At 48.0% G+C, this 24,381-nt stretch overlaps 1 protein-coding gene across 1 annotated transcript in view; it reads right to left on the bottom strand.

The window, feature by feature from the left end:
- Window positions 1–24,381, bottom strand: part of INPP5D (inositol polyphosphate-5-phosphatase D) — a 138,504-nt gene that overhangs the window by 79,664 nt on the left and 34,459 nt on the right. The window lies entirely within an intron of this gene.

Here is a 24,381-nt window from a genome sequence, read left to right as displayed (position 1 = left end):
CCCTGTCCAGTTCCCTGATCCACTTCCCCTTGGTGTTCCATCCCAGGGAATTTGCACCACTGTCTCCCCACTGGCCCAGCCAAAAACACAGAAGACTGCCTCCCCTCACCAACACACAGAGGCAAAGTGGACAGTGTAAGGGAGGGAAGACGTCCGGAAATGGACCAGGACCTGTCCTTGAGCCCTGCTCCTGGTGGTAACGCCAAGTCGTGATGAGGATGTGTTTGCCTTCAGAGATTCCGCTTCTGTCTCTCCCCTTTACTCAGGCTCCACACTGGCCTCTCCGTCTCTCTCCACATGGATTTGTGTGTGTAGTACAATGCATACATGCATAAATCTATACATGTATAGAGGGCACATCTGTGTGTTTGAGTATGTGGCTTCAGCTATTGAATAAATTAGTAAAGAGTTTAACAAAAGGATGTTTTGATTATTTTCAATAAATTCCTTTGCTTTCACAAAGCCCCACGTTAAAGCAATTTCTTTTGAGCATCATCGAACCAGAGAGATCTCAGCAGTGGCAGCCAGGCTGCCTAAAAAGTAACCTAAATAGGTTCAAAACCCAAAATGAGAGGCATAACAAAAATAATTTGACATGACATAGGGTCAATGAACTCGATTCAGTTAGAGCAGTCCTGGCAGGTGTCATCCTGTTAAAGAATTTACAGCTAACGGATGACAAGCCATTAGGCGTATGGAAAAAGGATGTGAAATATCAAAGAAAGTCAAGGTGAAATGATTCACGTGTGAGTCTGGAAAAAGGTTCTTAGCTGGAGGATGTCTGGGGAATGTGTGTCTGAGACAGCACATGAACTGTGGGAATTAGATGCCCCGATGCTAAGACACGTATTATTTTATGTACTGCTAACAGCTAAAGCATAAAGCAAGATACACCATCATTCTGTGGGCACAGCTGACTTCAGAGATGTTTACGTCTCAAGCACCTTAGAAATGATGAAATATGCTGGATACTAAGCGTGCAGAAGAACGGGCGTGTGTGTGTGTGTGTGTGTGTGTGTGCGCGTGTGTGCGTGTGTGTGTGCGTGTGTGTGTGCGTGTGTGCGTGTGTGTGCGTGTGTGTGTGTGTGTGTGTGTGTGTGTGTGTGTGTGTTAGTTGCTCAGTCTTGTCTGACTCTTTGCGACCCCATGGACTATAACCTGCTAGGCTCCTCTGTCCATGCGATTTTCCAGGCAAATATACTGTAGTGGGTAGCCATTTCCTTCTCCAGGGGATCTTCCCAACCAGAGATCAAACCCCAGTCTCCCACATTGCAGATTCTTCACTGTTTCGGCCACCAGGGGAGTCTGCAGAAGAACAGAAGACTCTAAAATTCATCTAAACACTATGGATCCAGTGAGTGGGGAGTGCTGTTGGTGACAGAGAGACACCGGGGCCCTGCTTGTGCTCGGACTGACCACAGAGGCCAGAGAGCCAGGGCCTGGCAAACGTGGGCTGCTGGCCGCCCAGGTGGCCCAGGTTCCCAGGAAGGTAGAGACTGAGTCCAGTCTGCAGGAAGGCGGAGCTTGTGGAGGGTCTCCTTCCTGCACGTGTTGTATCGCTGCTCCCGGGAGGGGAGCAGCAAGCGCAAGCCTCAGGCACCTAAGGGATGAGTCTGCAAGCAGCAGACGACCCCAAAGCACAGACTTGCTGTGCACACGTGGGTCAGTGGGGAGGGAGCAGGCTGTCTGAGCAGGTGGACCCAGACACACAGACGCAGAAGAAATGGTGAAGGCAGGATGCCAGCGGGGCCACAGGGCTCCCTGGGGGAGATGTCCCTGAGAAAATGTCCTCATAAGTCTCTGTCATTGGCACTGAGACTTGAAGGGCTTCGCAGACACTCCTTGAGAGCTGAGGTTCAAAGCACATTCAAGAGGAGCAGGAGGAGAGAAAGGTTAGGGTGCCCAGGGTTGTGGCAGCTCCTGAGCTGACCAGACTCATTCAGGGGGGTCCGGACATGGGGGTCGGAGGCTCCATGTGGCCAGGAAGGAGCAGCCCCGCCATGGCCTTCTCACGCCTGCGCGGGGCTGAGAAAGGCCCTCTGTTGAGGCAGGATGATGGCCAAATCAAAGCCGACATTGGGAGTCGGGGCTTCCAGGTGGACAGTGCCTTGACCGTGGGAAACTGGCGCCTGGTCAAGTCCATATGTGCCTGCCCGTGGAGCAGCCCATTGTCGGGGGCGGGGTCTGCTTGCTGTCATGTCCCCAGATGGAGCTGCAGGGCCGGACTGTTGGCACAGGGATGCTTGGCGATTACTGCTTGGACGGACTTGCAGTACCGGGGTCAGGATGGACACTAGGGGAGAGAGAGGGGCAGAGACGGCCCTCAGTGGGCCTGGGAGGAGGTACGGAGAAATGGCTAGGGGAGCGGAGGTAGCAGGGGAGCACTTCCTCCCTTTACACTGCTCCCCCAAACTGATCCCCCCAAAGTGATGCCTTTTCAACAATTTAATGCAAAACGTCTGTCTGCGAGGTTGTCAAATGTATCGTCACGTGTATCGTCAGAGCCAGGCAGGAGACAGATGCCACATTCAGCTGGGGGGCTTGGGAAGAATTTAGTGGACAGGGTGTAAAATATCAATGAGGGGATGCAGCCCTCCACCGCCAGTGAAGTGGGGCGTCGGTGTTCACCCTGGACCAACCACGGGGGAGGGTGGACTCGGGACCCAAAGAGGCTGCCGGCGCAGAAGCTGAAGCCTCTATGAAGCCAACCCCCAGGCCCTACAGGGAGGGAATGGGGGCAGAAGGTCCCCCACCCTCCATCACCCAGCTGTGCATGGCATTTGCCCAACCCAACAGGAAACCAGGAGACTCGGAGGGCGTTTGGGCTTGAACGCGGCCAGCAGCCTCACAAGGAGCCCGGGTGACAAGACGCCCAGGAAGCGGCGGGAAGGCAGGGTTCCTGAGTCCTGTGGGCAAGGGTAGCCCCCGCAGGGGAGGGGGACCGGCCAGGCTGCTGGGGCAGGGGCCTCCCTGGGTCCCTAACAGCCACCAGACTGCCTTCCTCATTCTGCAGCCGCTGCCTTCCTGAAGAGATCCCCCAAGTCATTTTGAAACAGAGAAGGAAACCCTGAGGGCCCACGCTAGCCGAGCACTGCGGACGCTGCCCTGCACAGTTAGAGATGGGGGATTTCTGCTCCGTGCCAGCCCTCGCTCCACGAACAAATACAAATGCCTTCTCTCTGGAGCAGACGCCTAGCACACAGAGCAGACAGCGTGATCTGAAAAAGCCCAGGGCAGCAATTCCTACGGTAAGTTGGCTTTTCATTCACGATGTGCGGGGCAAAAAGCAGGCAGCCCTCAGGGATCTACTGAATGGACATGACTTTATGTTCATCACCAAAAGTGATACAGCAGGGGAAAAGAAAAACACACGGTTAGTTCAGATCCTGAGACAAAGCCCCTGACTGATTTCTTGCCTCCCCTTTCCAGGTCTATGGAAATTTCCAGGTGATTTCCAGCAAGATCGGTTCCGGATCAGCAGACAGTGACTCACCAAGCCCAGCTGGGCCTGCTCCCTCTACAAGCTGATAAGTTTTTGAAAGAGAGGGACTCTGCTTGGTTCAGCTTCACATGGTCACCCAAGTGCCTTGCAAGGGTAATGACAGGCCCTAGCCCTGTTCGGGGAGATGTGTGCCTTGCCTAAAACCAATCTCACGGTTGAAAAGCTCTAGCTGGAGACACAGAAGTGTGGCTTACTGAGCTGGGCCTGGCTGGGAGAGGTCCCTTCACCCTATGGCTTGGCACCCGTACGTACCCACGTACAATACTTCTGGGGAGGTGTGGAGCATGGGGGATCCCCTCCACCACCCAGGCCACCAGCGTTTTTAAAACAAAGGACAGTGGATGTCCAGACTGTGGGTGGCCCGTGGCTGTGGCCTCTGAGAAAGGCTTTGTCCCCAGAACCAATTCTTGCGCTCTGACTTTCAGGCGTGGTCCAAAAGGAGGGGAGCAGGGCAGGGAGGCCGGAGTGCTGGGCATGCTGAACTTTCCCAGAATATAATTTTAACTTCACACTGTCTGCTGCCTCTAAGTGGGGAACTGAAAGGAGGTGAGCCCCACCAACCCCCGCCCCACCCCAGGAGGAAGCCGACCAGGGGATCAGGAAGAGGCTGCTGCCTTCATTGTAAAATGGAAAGGCTATAAAAGCATTGTGGAAATTTCACAAATAAAGGGAGAGTGTTAGGAAGTGGGGTCGGGGAGGGGATTTGCTCATCACCTCACTGCAGCCAAGTGTTTCTTTTAAGTCCGTAGGAAAGCCTCTGTGCTCTGCTGTGCTCAGTCCTGTCCGACTCTTTGCGACTCTATGGGCTGTACCCGCCAGTCTGCCCTGTCCGTGGGAATCTCCGGGCAAGAATCCTGGAGTGGGTTGCTGTGCCTTCCTCCAGGGGATCTTCCCGAGCCAGGGATCAAACCTGCGTCTCTTAAGTTTCTGGCATTAGGCAGGCAGGTTCTTTACCACTAGCGCCACCTGGGAAGCCCAGGAGAGTCTCTAGCAAGATCTTAAGTGGGGAAACAGCCCCATTTGTCTGCTGTGAGGAGAATGGCAGGGAGGGGTGTGGGTGGCCGGTGTCATGACCATTTCTGTTTTCCTGGTGCGGATACCCTCGGCCAGAGGAGGCTGGAAGGGTGATGGAGGCCTCAGAGGCAGTAGTGGGGGAGAGCTGGATTCAGCCCAGACCTCAGGGTCACCAGACTTGGGGCTCCCACCCGTCCAGAGAGGCAACTGCCCTGATGGAGCAGAGCCAGGGGGAGTGTGGAATCTGGCTGTCTGGGCCCAGCACCCCTCCCACCTCCACCCCCAGCATCGCTCCCTCCATTCGGCGATCAGCCCTGCCGGAGCTGGACTCCTGCTCTGCCCTGTCCTGCCCGCCTCTCATGGTCTGGAAGTCATCTCCTCCAGCCCTGTCTCTGCCCTCCCCGTCTCTGCCAGCCCCTCGAAGGCTTTCCTTGGTCTTCCTTCTGCCCTCAGGACTGGTCTGAATCTTTAATCGCCTCCTCTCCCCCCAAACCTCCAACTTGGGGAAAGGAGGGAGAGGCAGAGGAACCAGGTCACGGGGCTCGTGGTTCTGTTGGGCCCTGCAGAGTTTGGGTTTTGTTCTAAGAGTGGAGTAAGTAGGCACTGCCCCGCTCCTGCCCCTCCCCCACCAACATCCCCACTCTGAACTGGGGAGGTGCCGTGGAGGGAGAGGGCGCCAGGGTGGACATGGACCTGGAGCAGCCTTGTTAACACACCTGGGAGGGGATGGTATCTGACCCAGAACGGACCCCCGAGGTGTCTCCTTAAAAGCCGATCAGCCCTTCCTCTTTCCCTGCACATCCCCTCCTTTCTTGAAGACACGTGTGATCTGTCTGCTTCCTTTCCTTGCTCTTCCTTTGAAGTGGCCAGAGCCTCTGGGGTTTGGGGCTAGGGCCGAGGAGGTGGTCAGCCGGCAGAGGATGTAGGTGGGGCAGGGAAGGTCAGGGCCTGGCCGGGGCCCGGGGCAGCCAAGCAAGAGACTGGCAAACGATGAAAGATAAGGAGAGATGGGAGCTGGGCTCCTTGCTGCCAGAGAAGGGAGTGGGGATAGGCTGAACTCTCTCTGCAGTATCGGGCTGGAAGGGGAAGCATCAGTGTGAGCTCAGGTTAATATTTTTTTATGAATGCAAGTAAACACTGATGCAGGTGTGTGAGTGGGTATGTTTGTCCACACACATTCCCTAGTTCTGTCTTCCAGGAGGATCTAGAAGCAATAACTTCCCAGCTGCAACGAGCCTACCTAAATACTGTAGTGCTAAGTCGCTCAGTCGTGTCCGACTCTCTGGGACCCCATGGACTGTAGCCCACCAGGCTCCTCGTCCATGGGATTTTCAGGGCAAGAATACTGCAGTGGGTTGCCATCTCCTTCTCCAGGGCATGTTCCCAACCCAGGGATTGAACCTGCGTCTTCTACATTGGCAGGCAGGTTCTTTACCACTGGCGCCACCTGGGAAGCCCGGGGGTAAACACTGTAAGTCCCCTGCATATGAATGAGTTCCATTCTGAGAACGGGTCCATAAATACAGTTTGTCTGTAAGTCCAATAAAGTTAGCCTAGGTACCCAATTGACGCAACTGGTCATACAGTATTATATGTAATAAGCTCATAATACTTCTCACACAAATAATATATAACAAACAAAGAAGAAAACATTTTTAATCTTACAGTATGACACCTTGAAAAGTACAGTAGTACAGTATAGCAGCTGGTGTACAGGGCTGGCATCAAGCGAACAGGCAAGAAGAGTTACTCACTGGAAGAGGGAGAGGAGGTGCAGCTGAAGGATTACCAGCAATGGGAGATGGAGGGCAAGCTGCAACGTTGCTCATGCCTGACGCTGATGGAATGCACGTTCGCATCCTTGAAAGTTCACAACTTGAAGGTCTGTATGTAGGGGACTTACTGTACTACCCTCCACTAAGAGGAAGCAGCTCCTTGGATGGCTCAACTTAGGGTCGGAACAGGAAAGGTATAAAGTGAGCCTGGCACATCTTTTACCCCAGAAAGTAAATGGTCAAAAAATGATGCAGATTTGTCAAAAGGATACAGGAGTCAGGAGACGACGGAAAGGATGGTTGAAAGGACCATCTGTCACAATCTGGGCATCAAAATGAATACTAAAAATAGTGACCATTTATTGAATAAAACAGGAGTTCATGAGTCTATACAGATGTAAACAAATGAGCCAGGAAAGCTCTTTTCACAGTAGAATGCCAACTAGTAACTGTCACAGGGATGATGGGTACAGTCACCGTCTGGCAACCATCACAGTAATGATGGATTCGGGAAAGAATCAACAGATGCCAAAGATGCCAAGACTAGCGGGTGAGACTTTGAGGAGGAGTGGGCCCTCTAGATGGTCCCAACGTGTCTTCTCACAAAAGAGTGCATCCTTTAAAAGGGGAAGATAGTACCTTTTCAAAGAGGAAACTTGGCTAACCCCACCTTAACCAAGTGGCAAAGTTAACTTCCCCAGTAATGGGACAAAATGACATGGTGCTCTCCTGGGACTGGTACACGGAGGACACAGCAGTGTTTCTGTAGTACCCGCCAAAATCCAGCCCCTGGACCCAGTTGCATGGAGACACCTAAAAACCCTACACTGAGGGATAGTCTACAAAATTACCAGCCCAATCTCTGCAAAAATGCCAAGTTTCATCAAACTAGTCAATCCTAAAAGAAATCGACCCTGAACTGATGCTGAAGCTGAAGCTCCAATACTTTGGCACCTGATGCAAAGAGCCAACTCACTGGGAAAGACCCTGGTGCTGGGAAAGATTGAGGGCAAAAGGAGAGCGGGGCGGCAGAGGATGAGATGGTTGGATGACATCATCGACTCAATGGACATGAGTTTGAGCAAACTCTGGGAGACGGTGAAGGACAGGGAAGCCTGGCATGCTGCAGTCCATGGGTCGCAAAGAGTCGGACATGACTGAGCAACTGAATAAGAAAGTGAAAGTGTTAGTCACTCAGTCGTGTCTGACTCTTTGTGATCCCATGGACTGTAGCTTGCCTGCCAGGCTCCTCTGTCCATGGAATTCTCCAGGCAAGAGTACTGGAGTGGGTTGCCATTCTCTTCTCCAGGGGTTCTTCCCAACCCAGGGATGGAATCAGGGTCTCCTGCATTGCAGGTAGATTCTTGACCATCTGAGTCACCAGGGAAGCCCTTAATGACAAGGGATGTGATATTTACAAGCAACAAGGGATCCTGGATTAAACTTTGGGCCAGAGGGGCAGGTATAAATAAATAAATACATATTTGTTTTTATATATAAATATTTGTTTATATATGAGTATATATATCTTATATTTTATAAATATGTATAGTGAAAATGAAAGTCACTTTGTTGTGTCAGACTCTTTGTGATTCCAGTCCGTGGAATTCTTTAGGCCAGAATACCGGAGTGGGTAGCTGTTCCCTTCTCCAGGGCATCTTCCCAACTCAGGAATTGAACTGGGGTCTCCTGTATTGCAGGCAGATTCTTTACCAGCTGAGCCACTAAGGAAGCCAAGAATACTGGAGTGGATAGCCTATCCTTTCTCCCATGGATCTTCCTGATCCAGGAATCAAACCAGGGTCTCCTCCGATGCAGGTGAATTCTTTACCAGCTGAGCTACTAGGGAAGCCCTTAAATATTTATGTGCAAAACATATAAACAAATATTTATTTTTAATATATTAAATAATATCTATATATTGCTATAAAGGACATTATTAAGACAACTGGAGAAATTTGAATGGGATCTGAAGAGTCTATGTTAATTTCCTGATTTTGATGGTTGAACAATGGTTATGTAAGAGAGAGTACATATCATTTAGGAAAAACACATTGAAATATTTAGAAGTGATGGGTCATTGTCAGCAACTGACTCTCCAATAATTAAAAAAAATAATAATAGTATGAGAGCAAGAGAATGAGAAACTTATTATGCTAAAATGTTGACTGGGGAAAGTGAATGAAGGGCATACAAGAAATTTTTGTACTATTCTTGAAATTTCTATAAATCTGATGTTATTTTCAAAATAAAAAGTGAAGAAGATAACCAGGGTGGAAAAGATCTATATCCTAAACAGGATAGTGGTTCTATGGAAACACTCTTTTGAACTATATACTGTAATAAAAAGTTTTTAAAAAATTAGAGTGTGTAACCGAACTCATTTAATTAACGTTCACACAAGAACAGACATACACCCAAAGGGGGAGGGGTTTAAAAGATTTTGTCCAATTCCTGTCAGAATAATCAGGAGATTTTTTCACAAAACCAGAACAAATAATTCCAAAATGTATACAGAACTGCAAAAGAGCCAGAATTGCCAAAGCAATCCTGAGGAAAAAGAGCAAAACTAGAGGTATAACCATCACAGACTTCAGAGCATACTGCAAAGCTACAGTAATCAAAACAGTGTGATATTGGCACAAAAACAGACACACAGATCAATAAAACAGAATAGTAACCCACATATAGTGACCCAGAAGCAAACCCACGTATCTACTGTCAATTAATCTGTTACAAAAGGGCAAAATATACATAGAGAAAAGAGTCTCTTCAATAAGTGTGTGCATGCTAAGTCACTTCTACTGCTGCTGCTGCTAAGTCGCTTCAGTCGTGTCCGACTCTGTGCGACCCCATAGATGGCAGCCCACCGGGCTCCCCCGTCCCTGGGATTCTCCAGGCAAGAACACTGGAGTGGGTTGCCATTTCCTTCTCCAATGCATGAGAGTGAAAAGTGAAAGTGCCTTCAGTCATGTCCAACTCTTTGCAACTCAGGCTCCTCTGTCCACAGGACTCTCCAGGCAAGAACACTGGAGTGGGTTGCCATTCCCTTCTCCCGGGAATCATCCCGACTGAAGGGTCAGACTCACGGTGTCTTATATCACCTCCTTAGGCAGGTGGTTTCTTTACCACTAGCACCACCTGGGAAGCCCCTTCAACAAGTAGCGGTGGGAAACTTGGACAGACACTCTTGGACTAGAACACTCCCTCACACTTTATACAAAAATAAACTCAAAATGGTTTCAAGACCTAAATGTAAGACATAAAACCATAAAACTAAACAGAGCATAGGTGGAACACTTGTTGACATAAATTGTAGCAATATGTTCTTGGATCAGTCTCCTAAGGCAAAAGAAATATAAACAAAAATAAACAAATGGGACCTAATTAAACTTAAAATCTTTGCACACAAAAAAGGAATCCATCAGCAAAATGGATCAATAAAACCTACAGAATGGAAGAAAATATTTGCAAATTATGCGACCAAAACCAGGTTAATATTTAATGTATAAACAGCTCATACAGTTCCATAAAAAATACAATAAAAAATGGGCAGAAGATTTGAATAGACATTTTTCCAAAGAAGACATACAGATGGCTAACAAGCACATGAAAAGATGCTCAACATCACTATCAGAGAAATATAAATGAAAATCACAGTGAGGAATCCACACCTCTCAGAATGCCTATCCTTAAAAAGTCTACAAATAACAAGTGTTGATGAGGTTGTGAAGAGCAAAGAATCCTTGTACATTGTTGATGGGAATATAAATTGGTGCGGCCACTTATGGAAAGCAATATGGAGGTTCATTTAAAAACTAAAAATAGAACCAGATTATGATCCAGCAATTTGATTCCTGGGTTTATCCCTAGAAAAAATGAAAACACTAATTCGAAATGATACCTGCACCCACTATGTTCACATCAGCATGATTTACAATAGCCAAGACATGGAAGCCACCCAAATGCCCATCAACAGACGACTGGATTAAAAAGATCTATACCCATAGAAAGGAGTATTAGCCATAAAAAAGAATGAAATGATGTCATCTGAAGCAACATGGATCTCGAGAATATTTATGCTTAGTGAAATAAGTCAGAGAAAGATAAATACTATATGATATCACTTTTAAGTGAAACCTAAAAAATAATACAAATGAATGAATATACAAAACAGAAACAGACTCACAGATATAGTTATCATACTTGTTATCAAATGGGAGAAGCAAGAGGTGAAGGACAAATCAGTAGCATGAGATTAAGAGATACAAACTACTACGTATAAAATAGATAAGCAATAAGGATGTACTATATAGCACTGGGAATTATACCCTCTGATGATATATAATGTGCTAAAACGCTGAATCACTCTGCTCTACTCCTGAAATTAGCACAGTATGGTAAATCAACTATACTTCATTTTGTTAAAAATGTATCTTGTCTAAAAATGTCTATTTATTTTAATTGCAAGAAAGCTTTTCCTGTCTATATAATTCTGGAAGTCTCTGTACAAAAACTACATCCTGGAAACGACTTGGATGCTCAGATAATCGTAATAATCCTGGTATATGAAGAATGAAAGACAATCACTGAACCGCTTAGCATAAGTGGATGGAGGTGAGATAGCAGGAGGCCCTAGTGGTAATGGTAACCTGCCTGCTAATGCAGGTAGACGAAGACATGTGGGGGTTTGATCCCTGGGCCGGGAAGACCCCCTGGAGTAGGAAATGAAAACCCGCTCCAGGATTCTTGCCTGAAGAATCCCATGGACAGAGGAGCCTGGCAGGCTGCAGTCCATGGGGTTGCAAAGAATCAGACACAACTGAAGTGACTTAGCATGCATGCATGTGCAATAGGTGTGCACACTCTTAATTGACCCGGGGGAGGGGCAGCACTCAGTCACACACACTTTTCAGGCTGGGGCTGAAATCCATTGATGAGCAGGGCAAGTTTTGATTTGTGACCAGGAGTCGGGGATGGGGGGTAGGGTGGGGGGAGCCTGGCAGGACAGGAAGGCAGGGGGCTGGGGTAGGTATTGACATAGCTTCTTTCTCTCCTAGGCCCCACAGGCTTGGTTCAGCTTCTAGGAAAAATAAGAGCGAGGTGGAGACTGAAGGCAGGTTTTAGGGGAGCAGAACCTGACAGACTGGTAGATGGGCCTTGGCGCTTAGTGCAGAGCCCCAGGCAGGGAGGGACAAGGATGCTGGTGCTCTTGAGTTGCGCAGGGCAGCGTGAAACTTCTTCACGTGTCTAGCCTGCCACAGCCCCGCATGAGCAGGAGACAGGGAGGATGCTCTGTGTGGAGCCACCACTGGCCGGTCGGAACGTGGCAGCACTAGTCACGGGACAATTGGAAGAGGCCACTTTCTGGCAGTCAAGCTGCAGGGGGCCGGAGCTGCCTTGTCTCGGAAAAGGCCTGGTGGTGTAGGTCCTTGTGCCAGAAGGCTGTGGGTGGTACCTGGAGGATGGAGGAGGTGAACGGAGAAGGGAAGTTCTCCAGGTCTGGGTCCAGGTCCCGGGGAGAGGGGTCCTAAACTGGACAATGTTGGGTATCAATCTCTCAGGAGAAAGATGGTCACAGTGATAAGGACCCAGTTCTCTGCTGTGTGTCCTGGGTCAGGGGCAGGGGAGGGAGCCCTCTCGGGGGTCTCCTGGAGCCTCTCTGGCCCTTCGCAGGTGAGGGTCCCACTTCCCGAAAGGAAGAAGCTGGAATGGGCCGAGGCACGTTAGCTGTGTTATCTAACCCCGAGTCTCTCTAGTATCCCACGTGGGAGCCACTGCCCCATCCTACAGATGAGAAAACTGAGTCTTGGAGAGGTGGAGCCGCTTGCCTGGTGGTCAGAGACATGGTCAGAAGAGCAGTCAGTGCTGAGGGGACATTTCGAGATGAGGAAGGGGATGGGAGGTGGTGGGTGGGTGGGCTTTCTAGCTAGACACGAGGGCGGGGACCAGACACGAGGGCGGGGACCAGACACGGGGCCCCACTGACTCGGGGAGCAACCAGGTGGCTGGAGATCCTCCCGCAGACTCCAGCCTCCCGCAGACTCCAGCCTCCCGCAGCTCAGCGGGCAGCTGGTGGTGAGAAAGCTCGCATGTGGGCGAAGCTCTTATACAGGGTGGCAGCGGGCCCCTTCCACACGGTGGTGGGTGGTATCAGGAGGGGAGTGGCTGACACTTGCTGTCTGCGGGCACAGTCCCATCTCTATTACCTGCCCCTTGGGCAGGGTCCTAAAGCCGCTTGTCTGGGGGTTTGAAGAGGGTAAGAACCAACACCACTCTTGTTCTGAGCCTTCTCCAGGCAGAAGGGAGGAATGTGGCAACTCTGGGAGGAGGCATGAAGCTTAAAGGAAGAAACGGAGAAACTGGTTGTCAGGTTAGCCCAACCCCACTCACCAGTGGCAGCTAGAGGGACATCACTGCTCCAAGTTCACAGCGGGGAGCCCCCAGGCCCCTCTCTGCCCAGATCCAGAGGTCCTGGCACTGGTGGGGGTGGGCTGTGTCTCATGCCCAGCCAGCAGGCTGGGGTCTCCCATCTACCTTGTTCCAGCCAGCCCCCGTTGCCTGAGGCTGGGTTCTTCAGCTTTGCTCTTGCCTTGTTTTGGGGCAGACTTCCCAGAACCGCTTGGCATGGGCTCTGCTCGCCCGCCAGTCTCCACGCTCACTTCCACATCTACATCCTTCCCTGAGTTTTAGGGCTGACATCCCCATTTCTCAACCCACGTGCCCTCCTTGGGCCTGCAGCCCCCCCACCACTTGCTTTCTGTAGCCATTCCTCCCCAGGTTGCCCCTGACCGGCCACATACCCAACAGAGCCAGTGACTGGCAGGCCTGCCTCCTGCAGCCTCCCACCAGCGGAGCCCTGGGTGCCAGGTCAACTCCTAGTCATGAGTGTCCTGTAGGCTCGTTCAGGTTTTTTGTCCATGAGTGAGATCCCCACTGGAATGTTGTGATCATAATAAAGCCCCAAATCTCTGCCTTTCACTATCTGATATTTGAGCCCTGGGAGTAAGTCGTGCACTCTCCTTGTAGACTGAGCAGCTGATAAAGTGCTCTGAACCACTCACATCAAAGGAGCTGCAGGCAGGGGGACTGAGACGCTTACACCTCTGGCAGGTACTGAAATGACAGCTCTCAGATGCATCGTCTGAAGCTGGGGTCATCGTAGTCAGAGTAAGAGGGCAGAGGACAACAGCGCTACCTGCTAGCACGCAGTCTGTGTGCCTCAACAGTGGAACCCTCATCTGGGGGCCTGCAATGAAGACCCTGGGAGAGGATGGACTCTTTGTCAGGAGAGGCACAGCTGACAGCTTAGAAATCAGATCACACCCAGCATCACAGAGAGGTTGTCAGCTAACTATGGAAAAGGTCTCTCTGCTTTCTCTAAGCACTCACATGAACAGACGCCGGGAGGATGAAGAGGGGTGCCCTGCTGTAGAATTTGGCAGCCACAGCCTCCATCATGGTACCTAGGGTGCTGTCACTGCACCAGAGCACAAAGAACTTACATCCTTGTCCCATCGATGTTGGGCTTGGCCATGCTGCTTGCTTTGATCAATGCATTGTAGGCCAAAGTGTCCGTTCCCACCTCAGAGCTTAATGGACATTGTAGGTCTCTGCTTGCCACTCCCGGGCCTCTGTGATCTGATGAGATGAGGTGACCCAGTAAGCCTCCAGCCCCCCAGCATGGGCTGAGAATAAAGATGTGAGGAGCAGGAGCAGGCCCAGATCTAACTGGAAACCCGGAGTCCAGCTGAGTTCAGGAGAGCCCAGCCTAGCTCCACCAACAGTCCCAAGAGAGGAAAATAAATGTTGCTCTAAACCACTGAGATTTTTCTGAGTGTTTGTTACACAGCAAATGCTGACAAATACAAGTTCAAAGAGAAGAATGAATTTTTCCTGAAATGCTACCTCCTCTTACCGAACATTCATGACATAATTTCTCCATTTACCCGTGAGAAAGCTGAAGCTCTAAGAGGTTAGGTAACGTGTTCAATGTCACACAACTTGTATGATCCCCAGGACCTGGCACAAGGAACACACCCACATTCTCTGCACACCTGGTCTCCAGAGGCCACTGTCCTGCTTTCTCATCCTTCCTGTAGACCTCCAGGCCTCTCGGGGCCCTGTCATCTTTCTGATGAGTCTGAACGCCACTGTGGGACCAGAGATCCTGTCCCCACGTCTCCCTCCACTCCCTACGCATCTGTAGGCCCTGCCTCTCAAAGCCACTCTCTGGGATCAGCTTGTCAGCCCACCTCTGCACCTGGGCAGGGCTGGAGTAGACCAGAGCTGGTGGCTTGTCAAGCCAGCAGGCAGACCACCCACCTGCGCTAACCTTTTACCACGTGCCCCACCCAGGGCTAGGCCAGGGGCATCAACAGGGATCAACACAGACCCAGGCCCTGCCCACAGCCTAGCAGGGAAGCAAGATGTGCGACAATGAACAAGTCAACGATGACAAGCTGCAGAGGCTGAAAGAAGTCAGTGCCCTGGGAGGGTACTGCAAGCGGACCGAGCCTGGTGTCTTTAAAGAGACAACACTTAGGCTGAAGTGCAAAGGCTGGACAGTGATTGCCCACGTCACAAGACCAGGAGAGGAAATGCTGACAAAGGCAAGTCTGAAGGGAAGGAGGAAGGAGGCCTCACGGCAGGTAGAGTCACTGAGCAGCACGTGCACAGTACTGGGGTTGATGTAAAGGTGCGGTTTCTCATCATACTCAGGTCCTTCTATGGACTGTGGTAGGTGTCTTACCCAATCCCTAGATCCCTTTACCATCTATGCCCCCTGCCCCCTCTCTCCTGGGGGTTCTGTGCTTTGCTGCTCAAGGCTTGAACCTGCAACCTTAAATGATTCTGCTTGCAAACTGGAGCCACCTCATTCATGGGAGATCCAGGAGAAGCCGGGCAGTCTGATTCTCTGTGCCCGAACCAGCTAACTCATGCCTGGATGCAGCCCAGCTCTTCGCTTCGATGCAGAACAAACCCGGAGGTGTAATTCTGACTCCAGAGCTCCCTGTAGGGTCAGGCTGGCTTTGAGACTTCACCTGAAATTGTACCTTTGCTTGGCTTCTCTTCTTCACCCACCTTGTGTCCCCCACTCTCTCACTTGATCCTCCGGGGACCCTCTCTTTAATCAATCATTGATACCCAAGCTAGGGGTCTGCTTCTGAAAGAACTTGACTTTTGATGGTCAGCTCCCCAAATCAGTCCTTTGACTTGTCTGTCTTCAAACCTCCATCCACAGCTTGATCCAAGGATTTACCCTCAACCCGAGCCCCTCACCAACAGCAAGGAATTTGGACCCTCACTTGATGGAAGACTTGATCAGACTTAAAGTCCTGAGCGTCCTCTTCCTTCCCCAAATGTGACTGCCCATGAGGACCACCACCCCCTGCTCCCTACTTCTCTCCCTGCTGGGCTCAGCAGACTCTCAGCTCATATCCTACCTCACTCTGCACAGACCAGTTGAAAACTTAACTCTGTGATGGGGCCTCTGATCCTGTGAGTCCCTAAGTTGCCAAGAGGGAATATAGAGTGTCAAGTGAGACTGGATATGCTCGGAAACTCGGTACTGAGGTGACAAAATGAATCATGAGAAACTTCCACATTGAGAATGAATGAGGAGATGAATATTGTTTCGAGAAGCCAGTCAAACTTACTGAAGTTTCTGTCAGTCTTACCATTTTACAGATGAAGAAACTGAGGCTCGGAAAGGCCAGATGACTTGTAAGTAGCAGCACCAGGACCCCAGCTCAGGTCTCAGGGCCCTTACTCTCAGTTCTGTGCCGCTGGACTCTGAAAGGCTGTTGTCCTCCAATGTCTCAGCCGGCAGTGTTCTGAAACCTTTGGTATGAGGAAGCCTACTTTTAACTCCACCCAAAGGACCTTATTTACTAATGGATATTACATAATTAAAAGCCTCTCTCCCTTCCTTCCTCCCTCAACATCTTGCATTGTATAAGGAATTCAGGAGCGTAGACCAGTGCAGCCATTCTGGAGAGCAATCAGATACAATTTCGACAAAGTAAATACGTGAATATCCCATGACCCTTGGGCCTGTTCTCCAGGGCTTACCTCGGGCCACCTACGTGGATGGTCATCACAGGTTTCTTTGTGGTGGAGAGACCTTGGGGGAACTGAGTGCCCATCATGGGGAGAGTGAATGGGCAGAGTGTGGCCAAGGTGTACAAGGGGGTGTTATGCAGCAGCTAGGAGCAGACTGGATGTGTATGTAGCAACATGCAAGGGTCCTTTGGTGGAGAGAGTAGAAAAGAGAATGAGGACTCGGGTATCACTCAGCACATTGACAATGCATGCATGCCCAACAGCAGTATGTATTTTGTAAGAACCTATTCAGATACAAAGACACCCACTCAGTGGTTGCCTGTTAAAGGGAGGGTTATGCAAGCGCACTGTGGGGCTAGGAGGGATTAAAACAGTTTGTGAAGACTCGGCTTTATAGTGAGAAGGCGCTGTGGCTTTGATCACGTAATCTGATTGCAAAAGTTGGGTACTTTGTTGTGGCCTTTCTGATTTGACCTGAACTAATTACCAAAATCTTCTGGGTCTCAGTTTCCTCCTTGGTCAAATGGGAAGGGAAAAGTGGCAAGAGGAAGTAATATTCAGTTAGAAAGCAGTGTGGCCCGAAAGAAAATGCACGAAATCTGAAGACCGATGTGTGAGTGAAGTAGGCAGGGTGTGAGACCCTAGGGTCAGGTGGGGACTATGGCACATGGGAGAAATGTCCGCTGAAAGGGACCAGCTTCTGCTGAGCTCCAGTTATATTCCCAAGAGATGCCAAAATTTCAAAACATTCAAGGAAAGATTAAAATATAGATTCTTTGATAGAAATCTCGTATTTTTAATTCTTGCAGCTAATCTTTTAAAAACAGACCACAACAGTCACAAATTCAGACCTTAGCTCCAACATTCAGTAGCTGTAAGGCCTGGAGAATGGCATTCAGCTATCTAAGGCTGAGCCAGTTTTCTGGTTCATGAATGAGGATTCTCAGATCTACTCAGCCAGGTATTAAAATGGGCTTGTATAATAAGTCCAGAACATGGCTCCACTATCATCAAGGGAGTATCTGCTCGGTGTTGAATATGCTAATTAATACAGTATCAACTCCTGCTTTTCAGATGAGTAAGCTGAATCTCAGAAGAATGAAAAATTAACAAGAGTTAGGTAGAAAAAAATATCTTCTCCAAATGTGATGAAAAGGAATGAGTAAAACTGAATTGAAATAATGTATAAATGAGGGTCTGGGGATTAAATGGGCTCTAAGTAAAGTGGAAGTGATTATTAATCTGTCTGAGCCCTAACAAGTTACAGGAGTCTCTAATTAAGACATCTCTGGTTCCAGGGGAACTTCCCCAGTGGCTCTGTGGGTGAAGAATTCGCCTGCAAGGCAGAAGACACAGGAAACGTGGGATTGATCTCTGGGTCAGGAAGATCCCCTGGAGGAAGAAATGGCAACCCACTCCAATATTCTTGCCTGGAGAATCCCAAGGACAGAGGAGCCTGGTGGACTACAGTCCAAATGGTCGCCAAGAGTCAGACGCGATTAAGAGATTGAGTGTGCCGCTTGGTCGCAAGGACTTGCCTTGTGGTCCAGTGGTTAAGACTGTGCTCCCCATGCAGGGGGCCCGAGTTCTAGCCTTGGTCAGGGAACTAGATCCTGCACACCACAAGTGAAAATCCTGATGCCCCAACTAAAGATCCTGCATGTTGCAACTAAGACCTGGTGTAGTTAAAAAAAAAAGAAAGAAAGAAAGGAAGAAAAAAAAAAAAAAAGACATCTGTTGTCCCAGAGGCAGCAGACCTCGCTGGGCAATAGCCAGCATGAGTTTATCACGGACTAGGGATGTGCTGAGGCCCACCTGTGCCTATTTGTTCTGGCTCAAAAGCCAATTATTTTCCGGAATCCGAAGAGCTTGTTGTTAAATGATTCCACTATGGTGGAGGCGCTGGTGAGAGCATTCACGCCACGGAAACTGGCCAACACTGCAGACCAGGGCTTTGCTTTCTCCCCTGGAGAGCTGGCTGTCAAACGTCTGCCAATGCAGGGGGCCCCGTGCCATTTATCACTAGCAAAATCATTCTCTCTGTTCTTAGAGGACTGGCTTCCTGTGCACACGTGCGTGCCTCACCCTCTGCGTGGCCCCGATCTCTGGAAGCGACGCTGGATCAGGAAGAAATACCGTCGACACCAGATGGTTAACGTTTCTTGGTGGGAAAGCAGAGGAGATTACTGCTCAGTGAGGAAAAAAACACTTTGTAATGAAGATGGCAAAGGCACAGATCAAAACAGGAAGCTTTCAGCCTGCCTTGCGGGGGGAGGGGGGGGCGGGGGGATCGCCTGAAGCTACGAGACGCTAAAAAGGAAGAAGAGCAAAGTGTTGTGGTTGGCAGGGCACGGTGACACGTGTGGGCCGTCCAGGCCCCCAGCAGGGCTCACCCTCGACCTCTGGGGGACAGTGGCTCAGGGCAGGCAGACAGGAGTGGATGGGCAGCTCAGGGTAAACATCTGCCCTGCAGAGGAACCGAAAGTCACCGTTTGCAGGCTACTGCTGCTCTGAGGAAGTGACAAAGTCACCCTTCCACCGTGAGACTGAAGCCCCGGGCAGAAAGGGGGAATGCAACGATGCCTGCTTCTACAGAATCCAAGCCTCATTCCAGGGAAGGAAGAGAAGTCCACTGAGAGAGCTCAGTGGTGGGGAAGGACAAAGAGGCAAGGACCGGAAGCTGTGATGCGCACAATGGGCAGGATGGATTCTTTTGTGGTTTGCAGTTGAGTGAGCTTGGCATCCACCCCAGGTGGGATGCTAGATCAGCTTACTGACAGCATGGTTTGTAAGACACACTAAAGCAAGGGGCGACCCTTGGAGCCAGCAGGAGGTCACTGGGAAGAGACCAAGCTGGCTACTGTTAACATAGTAGAAGGTCAATTTATGTTTGCTAGCCTGATGAACTAGATCATTTCTTGCATCTGACAGAGATTATGGCTCAGTTGCCTACAGAGGCAGGGCAGGTGATATAAACGAGAGGAGTTGGCTGGGAGTGATACAGTAGGGAGAGGTGGGGACTGTGACACATCAGAGTGAAATGCCTCCGTGAAAGGTGGGAGCTTCCACTCGGCTCCAGGGACATCACACAGGATCATGTGGGTCTCAGGTTGTCAGCTTCCAAATTTTCTAGGGAAGCTAAAAATTCAGTATTATGTAAAATCTCTGAATTTCCATATTTTAAAATTATTTTTATTGTTTTTTATTTATTTATTTTTTTGCCCATGCTGTGTGACTCTTGGGAATCTTAGTTCCCCAACCAGGGATTGAACCCAGGCCCTGGCAGTGAAAGCGCTAAATCCTAACCACCAGACCACCAGGGAATTTCCAAAATCTCTGAATTAAAAAAAAATCATAATTAAAAAAAAAAATGTCAGGCAAAGAGAGCACCAAATCCAGTGCAGGGGCTGCCAGTTTGTGCTCTCTGGTATAATCTACATAGATTTCAATAAAGCATTTTGTGATCTTCATTGGTGATCTTTTGTTAAGAACCACGTGGAGGAATATTGGCTAAGCGGAGAAGACACCAGCGTCAGTCTGGACGTAGGTTTCTGCTGCTATTGGGGTCTCCCTTTCATTTACATCAGCAATTTCAATTAGGAACCAGGAAGTAGATTTATTACTGTGAGGCTACCACCAAGCTAGGAGGCATCTCAAATATGCTGGATGACAGACAGAACCAGGTCAAACCAGAGCTCAGTGATCTAGAGCAAGGGGCTGGGGCACAGAGAAGACCCTCCTGGGCACTGACACCGTGGCAATGCTTGTCAGTATCCCATCCACTCTGCCATTCCAGTTTGGGCATTGTTTGGTAGGTCCCTTCTTGGCACTGGCATTTTTGGCCTTTTTTCCCTTTGTTGAATTTTTATTTCCTTGTCTTTGTTATGCATCCTCCTTCCAGAGCAGAAGCATCCTCCAAAATTAGAAGCAAGACAAATGGGGAATGTCATTCCCACTAATGTACATCACTTCACCGTAGGTCCCAGGCGACATGAAACAAGCCAAAGCAACTTCCCTCCCTGCAAATGACTCGTATTGAGAAGAGACAAATCTATCAGTATCATGTATACAAGATCATGTACCCAGGGATGTCAAAAGAACGCATTCAAAAAGTGATTAAAACTCATAATCATTGATTCAGAATTGCTGAATTACTGAATTCAGTAACTCAGAAAGATTATGCACGCCCATCCTACAAAAGTCATAACACAGACGCCAGCAAAACCTAACCAGAAAATGCCATGGAAAAGACAGATTCTGTTTGCCAAGGTAGCTAAAACAACATCACATCCAGTAACAGTGAAGATGTAAGAACTCTATGGAGAAAATAAAAAAGACAGTACAAGAGAGATAGAAAAGAAAATCTGAATAAATGGAAGAGATGCTCCATTCTCTGACAGGACTTGACAGTATAAGGATATGAGCTATCTTCTAATTAATCTATAAATTCAATGGAATTATATAAAAATTCAAATTGGATTTTTTTTTAGGGCCCTTTAAAGCTGATTGTAAAATTCATCTGGAGAAGAAAATGCATGGAAACCACCAAAGAATAAAGAAAACAATAAATAGAGCTCGGTCTCTGGGATACACACAATAAAGTCACAGCAACAAAAACATTACAGAACTGAAGCAAGACTAGATTCATCAGTCAGCAAAAGAAGGAAGATTCCCTAGATTAGGACTAAGTGAATTTAGCACATGATAAGTGGTATAGTGAATCAACGGGAAAAAGACGGGTTATTTAATCAATGGTGTGGCTTTCCCTAGAAGATGGCGATAGACTCTACTTTTTTACCAAATGCAAAAATAAAGAGCTGAACATAAAAGATTATTATAAAAGCGTAGGGGAAAATAATATTTTCCCTGGATAAATTATATTGAGAGGAGTGATTCACAAACCCAGAATCCATAAATGAAAACATTTGATTACAAAAAAGTTATAAACTTCCACATGACAAACGAACCATAAACAAAGTTTTTTAAAAAATGACAGACAGGCTGGGAGAAAATATTTACACTGGAACCAAAAAAAAATTAATATGCAAAACATATGAAGAGTTTTTATAGTCAGAAAGATTTTTAAAAGGAAAAAACTGACAAAGAATATAAATAGCCAATTCATAGGAAAAGAAATACACATAGCCAATGCATATGTGAAAATATAGTTATCCTCATTTCTTTATATTTATACTTATTTATTTGGCTGCACTGGGTCTACGTTGTAGCATGCAGGATCTTTGCAGATTCGAAGTCTTAGCTGTAGCCTGTGGAATCTAGTTCCCTGACAAGGGATTGAACCCCAGGCTCCCGGCCCAGGGAGTGCAGAGTCTTAGCCACTGGACCATCAGGGGCTGATGGCCCCATTTCTAAAGAGGAAAATGCAAAATAAAATATTGAGATTGCATTTTTCCCCACTGTTTGATGAAAGTAATAGACACTGATAATGTCCAGTATTGCGATACGTCCAGTACTGAGAAGACAGGGGACATGGTGGGTGCAGAGTGGTATCAGGTGTGAGATGATTCATCAGAAGAGGTTTGGGCAGGTTGTTTTGGCTGTATCTACAACACACAGATTGTAGAATGCATTCCTTCAGCCTCGGAATAGTTCATCCCAAAGGGAACCTCCACACGTGCACAGCACAGAAAAACCTACTGCTTATTGCAGTATTGGGTTTTTTTTGTAGTAATAACCAAAAAAAAAAAAAGAAAGAAATTGTCTAAGAGGAGGAGGACAAAGTATATTGTATGACAACTGAAAAGCACAAAGGTATATGAACAAATCTAGGCTGGATCTCAAAGACAGATTGCTATGGGAAGAAAGCAAATTGCAGTGCAATATGAACATCATGATCTCATTTATAAAAAAGCCCCAAAACCCTATACATTTGTACAGGCTCAAATTTCTATGTAAATGCACCCAAAGTGGCAAATGCTGAATTGCCGGCAGTGGTTCCCCTTGCAGAGGAGGGGGGAGTCGGGGAAGGGGAGGGGTAGGGCAGGCTTTCACTTTCTACTCTGCGCTTCTGTTTTGTTTGAACGCTTGTAAAAAGATATATTCATGTTTCTCTTGAGTTGAAAACGAAAGCAAAAAAAAAAGTATATATATAGAAAGAAAGAGAGAAAGAAAACAGCAACTGTTATAGGTAGGCCTGCCATCCTCAGACAAGGGTCTTGATGCTGGGGTCTCTCCACCTGCCCCTGACCTGGAAGAGCTCTACTTGAGAACAAGCATGGGGCTTTGGGGGCCCTGCCTTGGGGGCTCAGTCCCCGGCCATCTCTAGTAGAGTTTTACAGAACGACGGCGACACATTTTTCAAGAAATTACCCCACCACCCAGTTTATGCGTTGAGTGGTTTAAATTCAACACATGTTTTTCCTAGAGGGGTTGAAGGAATAAAAGGTAATTTTTAAAAAGGTTTTGTTTTTTTTTTTTCAAAACATTGTGAATGTACTAAGTGCTGCGAAATCATTCATGTTAAAATGATTAATTTTGTGTTACGTGAATTTCATCTCAATAGGTACAAAAAAACACAAAAACAAGCAACCACCACCTCCCCACCCCTGTGGCACCCTGTTATCTACAGAACTGACTCTAAACTCCCAGCCCAGTGCTCAAACCCTTCATATCAACCTGATCTCAACCTTTTCACCCGCAGTTTTCTCTACTGGGAGTCCTATTTGGGATCCCACATGACAGCAACCCTACCCTCCAAGATTTCTGGGACAATCCTGTTTCCTGTAATACATTTTTGTTTTAAATAAAGACAAGAAGTGAAAAGTTTTAAAAAGTATTACTATAAAAGTTATGTCTTGGCCATGGTTAAAAAGAATCAAAATAGTACAAAAGTTATCGATTGCAAAGTAGAAGCCCTCCTCCCATTGGTAACACCAAATGGTAACCCCTATTCTTGTTAACATTTTTCAGATACCTCTTCTGCCAACTCTGATGTTTGTGCAGTACTGTGTATATATTATACCCCTTATCAAACAAAACCCCAAACTCTCAAACGATAATATCATCTTGCACCTTCTTCTTTTAAATTTTGGGGATATTTCCAACCTATTACACACAGGTCTACCTTAACTTTTTAAGCAATTGGTCAGATTTCACTTCATGTAACGGTTCCCTGCTCATCACAGTTATGTGGCTTGCTGGTTCTCCTTGGTCCCCATTTTGAAGTGATGCTGCAGCGAATGTCTTTGCCCACGTGACCTGTTGGACACATTCCTATGGGGAGAGGGTCATTCCTTATGTGGACCAGGTGCCACAGATGTTCATGGATGGTGACAACTTGCCCTCCAAGGTGTTAGCGCTGGTGTGCGTTCTTTCTCATCCCATGCGACACTTCCTGCCATCTCCCCAACCTCACATGGTGTTCAGACCTTAACACTGATCTTCACGAATCACTTGAGGATCTTGCTTAAATGCTGATTCTGAACCAGTACGCCTGGGCCTGCCTGATTCTCTGCGTTTCTAACATGCTCTAGGATGATCAACAGTTGTTGCTAGTCTGAGGACCACACTTTGAGTAGCAAGGTTCTAGAGCAATTGTTAGCTAATTAAAAAAAAAAAAAGTGAGTCTTATATGTGATTTCAAATTTTCTTGTGGCCTTATTAAAAAGAATTTTAAAAGATCAGGTGAAACTAATTTGATGATTAGATTTTATTTAACCCACTACATCCCAAATATGAGGATTTCGATGGGCAAAATTACTATGAGCTGTATTACATGTTTTTTTTTTAAGTCTTTGAAATCTGGTGTATACTTTACATTTTGTCCATCTGAATTCGGACCAGCCACATTTCACGTGCTCAACGGCCACATGAGGCCAGTGGCTGCCGCATTCCCCAGTTTTAGAGAATCTCCTGGGCTCTATGGGGCTGAGGAACAATGTCTGGTTCTCAGACCCCAAGGAGTGGCTCAGGGCTAATAGGGTGGGAGGCAAAAGAAGGGCACCAGGAGGCACGAATGAGAACAGATTCAGCAGCCAAAGATGTGTGGCCCGAAATCGCCCTGAG

The sequence above is a fragment of the Budorcas taxicolor genome, chromosome 3 (genome assembly GCF_023091745.1).
Source record: "Budorcas taxicolor isolate Tak-1 chromosome 3, Takin1.1, whole genome shotgun sequence".
Lineage (NCBI taxonomy): Eukaryota > Metazoa > Chordata > Mammalia > Artiodactyla > Bovidae > Budorcas > Budorcas taxicolor.
This window is presented reverse-complemented; position numbering and strand designations above follow the sequence as displayed.